We start from the raw sequence: 4,818 nt of genomic DNA, 5'->3' as shown, positions 1-4,818 counted from the left end.
TGTCACAGGTTGTTTGTGTACTGCACTCTAGTGTCATCAAATAGGACACACCCCTCAACATTTCAGGAAACAACTGACCTGCTACACTTCATTCTTCTATGAAAAACAATGAGGAAAAACCAGTTGATATTTCCCATGCATTTACAAAGGATGCAAAAACAAATTATATTATTATATAACAAATTATATAAACTCACCAGAAAAGCATTAAAGCACAATGACAGATTAAGTGAATAATGACAAACTCAGCAGCATTGTGTCCTTGAGCAAGGCACTTCATCATTAGTAACTTCAGTAATAAGTGTACTGTAAATTGCTTTGAATAAAAGTGTCAATTAAATTACTAGAAATGAGTAATTATTAAATTGACTAAACTGGCAAAGCTCGCTTAACAGTGTCAGCTGGAATCACCAGAGTTATATAAATGAAGGGGAAAAAAGTGGAACGTTTCCTCATAAATAATTTGCGTCTTTAATTCAAAATAAAAGTGGTAAGATGAAAAGCAGCTCAACCGGTGCGAGCCTTAATTCACTTGAAAGTGATCCATGCAGAGTTCTTCTAGCACTAATCATAAAACAAAAGCAGAATCATAAAGGAAATAGCTCAGCACATTTAAGACCACATATTCCTCCATAAATGTATCAGTTTAAGGTTGTTAATCATAAGCTTTAATTACGTTAAATGGTGGCTGCGGCTCTGGTGAGATGTCTAAATCTCTTTTATTTTCTTTGTTAGATGAAGCTTTACAAGAAATAGATGTTCAAAATGTGCAATTTATTAACTAGGTTATAAAAATTTTCGGTATAATAAGGCATCAGAAATTGCCCGTACATAGACACCTGTCCTTCCCATAGACAGTATATAAACTGGACACAGCGACCCCATTGGATTCAACGGAGACAAGTGAAGTCAATTAGAAGCTCTCACTTCCTGGGGGTCGAGCGTACTGCGCAGACTCAAACTGAGCTTGACGACGTAGATGTGACGTGAGCAACACGTCTGTCTTCTAGTAGCTGTGCCAAGAGAAATCTGAATCATTCCCTTCCGAAACTTGCAGAGATGGAGATCGTGAGTAGGAGGTGTCCATGAGCTTGGAGCAGGAGAAACTTGGTCCTTCCAGAACCAATTCATCTGAACAATTTAAGATGTCCTCTGGCCCTCACAAAACCTAAAGCAAGTCATTTTCCAAAACTGTGTTTTGTTTTGTAAACTGACCTCTGTGTTGTGACAAACCTATAGCCTACAGATCTTCGTAGATCCATGTCATCCAAACTGTTAAGTTTTTTTTACCTGCTTATGAACACAAACCTACGGAGCCCCTAAAGGGACCTTTGCAAAAATAAAAAAAATACAGTGCTCAGGAGAAACTATCGCGTGCGCATGCGCAAGTCTGTATTTTTTTTCATGCAGTGGTTAATTTTGAGATTTTGGGCCAGTTTGCTCCCTTAACATGTAAGCAATAAAAAATATGTCAACATTACACATTAAGGTGGTTATTTCGTTATATTTTGTCAACTTGCGCCTAGTTTCTACCGGAAATCACCAAAAGTTAGCATTTTAAGGCGAGCTCCAGTTCCGTATCCATTCACAGAAACATGTCATGGCTGCCTGTTATCATTGAAAAGCTCTCGGTCTCCTACACAGCGCTGTCTAATCCAAATATGGGCATTTGCCGGGGAATATACAGCCGATAACCACATCTGATTGGTCGATGTGAATTTCCTACTACGTGATACGCGCTGCTGTTTCCTTGTTTATTCTCCGCCTGAGAGAAAATAACGACAAAAACGCCGAAATCAGCTCAAAAACGTTCACAGAAAAGACGGCAATACCCGTCAGACATATTTAGACTGTAAACAGACAGGGAGCTGTTTATTAGATTAAATTAGTCATAGATGGACACACAACAAATATGGACAGTTCGTTTGCACACACTCAGAGTCAGATATATCCACTTCAGTAGCACCTGCATGCACCAACTTTTCCAGTCTTATGCTTAACTGTATTCTGAAGGCTTTTATCGAGGGATTTGTTGATATATCATTCCTAGCCTGAGTTACAGGTCATTTTACTCCAAAAAACAAAAAACAAAAAAACATGGCGAAAATAGTTTTTTTTTTAAGGCTATTGTCAGTATTCTCTAATTTAGGCCTACTAAAGCACAAAATAAGATAGCCATAATCCCCTCTGTAGAAGCCCTTTAATCTAATATGTCAGCAAATAGAACCAAGAATTTTAAACCTGGGGCCTGTTTCAGAATGAGGTTCAACCAACTCTGAGTTAAAACTTGAACTCTGAGTTGACTTACCCTGAGATGGGAAACTCTGAGTTTTCGGTTACAGAACTGCTGAAATGAGTTAGTTCAATCAACTCTGAGTTAAGCGCGTGCGGTGCACCACAACTATAAAAAGCCATTATCAATGGAGCGCAGATATTATGAGTCACCATGGCAACAGCGCCAGACAAAAAGAGGTCTGCATATTTCTCACCAGCAGAACTGGATGAGCTTCTGCAAGCATATGGAGAGTACGAACACATATTATTATTATTTATTAAATAAGTAAATGAGTTAGCCAGGGAGAAAATAGCTGCTCGAGTCAATGCATAAGTTTACAGTACATTTTAATTACTGTTATACAGTGATGTGTGTAATTAATTACCAAGTATTCTAAATAAATACTGTAATTTAATTAAAGGGATTACTCTTAATTCTTCTGTAATTTAAAGTAAAATCTGATGTAATTGCATTAGACTATAGAACAATTCTGTATATTTAACATACATTTTTAAAAGGTATATTTTTAATGTAACCTTCTCCCTCTACACACTTTGGTCAATTCAAGAATAATTCATGCAATTGTATACTGTTTATTTGAAAGCATTAAAAATGCTCTCCTTGTATTGTTCAAGTGGTTGAAGTTGAAATGGGATTTAGTAATAAGTAGACCAATACTTTCTAAAGATAGTCATTATTACATTCATCTAATTACACTGTTGAAGATGTAATTTGTAGTTAGTAATTAATAACTATTTTAGAGTAACTTACCCAACTGTTATCAGAGGTGAAACTGGAAGAACAGTATGTTGTTCAACCTAATTTTAATTTTCATGTAGGTGCAATCCTGCAGGTATTAAAAGAACATGGCAGCAGCTGAAAATTAAATATAAAAACATAATTCAATCAGGTAAGGCTTGCTTGAGCATATCATGGGTGTAGTAGGCTACCTGACTTTACAAACATTTGACATATTAAATAACTAAATAGCATCCAGTGTCTAGTGCAGCAGCATTTTTGGCTGAGGGAATTCCTGGAGGGACTTCAGAGCCAGTCACTCCCGAAGATACAAGGGCCTTCATAAAATGTAAGAGGTTTACATATTGTGTTATTTAGGCTATTTTTGATATTTCCATTTATTTTACTTTGGGTTTTTTTTTTTTTTTTGGTCCCAACAGATTCTGATGGTAATATCTTTTGGAGCCTCCTGTCCCAACAGAACCCCAGGCTGTTGTAAGTAACCTACTCAATACACCAGAAATTATGACAAATAGTGTTATAAAGTGTACTCAACTAAATGCTCATCTTCACAGGACGATGGGAATAAAGAGTTTCTGCTGCCACAGAGAGGCCTACAGAGGTAATGTTAATATTATGTCTACACATCAAACAATCTACACATTCAGATTTTTTCACATTTTTATGTGGAGTAGCCTATATAATCTAAGTTTAAATCTAAGTATAAACGGATATATATGCTTGTTATATATGATATTCCCCCCGCCCCCAGAGTGTGGAAGAACAGCAGGAGGAGGGTCCATCAACTTCTGTTGCACAGATGAACACAGTTCAGTGATTTTCAGTAAATGCCAGTTTAATTCTGTAGAATTTGTTTAGAACTACATTATGTAACTCTAATCTACTACTTTATTTTAAGTTGCCAGATAAGGAGTTATAAAGACTTCATCTTATAAAAAAAAAGAAGAAAAAAACAGCAGTAAAAACAGCAATGAATAAATTTACTGAAAGAATGAATGAGGTGTTTAAACACCTCTTCCTCTTTAAAAAAGGGGAGGAGACCGAAAGAAACTCTGGGTTTACCGAAGAAAACCTGCTCCCGACCAGGTTAGGTTCACAGAGTAAGTTTCCATGCTGACTCTGAGTATTTAAGTTACCTCTCTTTCAGAAACGGGCTTGAATTACTCTGCTTTCTCAGGTTTGATATACCTCCCATTTTGAAACAGAAGACCCAGAGTTTCCCTCATTTCAGAGTTAACATACTCAGAGTTTTCACTTAACCTCCTTTCTGAAACAGGCCCCTGGTCCTTTCCAATTTCCAGTTTTTGTTTTTGGAAATGTATGCAAATTAGCATATATTTAAGTATATAAGGCCTCATTTGCATATTAAAACATTAATTTACACGAAACTTGTAATTCATTTTTTTCTTATGTTTATGCCAGTAATAAACTGGAGACGTTTCTCAGTGATATCTTCACCTGTAGTGTCGAGGTAAATAAATGAATAAATAAATACAGTCTTCAAGACCATCAAACCAGTCTGATATTTATTTTAAATGTATTATTATTATTATTATTATGTTAAATTTGCAGATCTAAACTATGACTTCAAAATGGTCAACTTGAAGTAGACTTGAATTATCACCACCAGGTGGCGCTCAATAACAAAAAGTTAGTTGTCTCCAAAAGAAGGGGGCGTGTAACGGAACAGAGAGAGAGAGAGAGAGAGAGAGAGAGAGAGAGAGAGAGAGAGAGAGAGAGAGAGAGAGAATCACAACTCAGCCAGTCGAGCAATTTGAGAGGCT

Source organism: Rutilus rutilus (assembly GCF_951802725.1).
Source record: "Rutilus rutilus genome assembly, chromosome: 20".
Lineage (NCBI taxonomy): Eukaryota > Metazoa > Chordata > Actinopteri > Cypriniformes > Leuciscidae > Rutilus > Rutilus rutilus.
The sequence above is the reverse complement of the archived record's forward strand: the minus strand, read 5'-3'. Positions refer to the sequence as shown.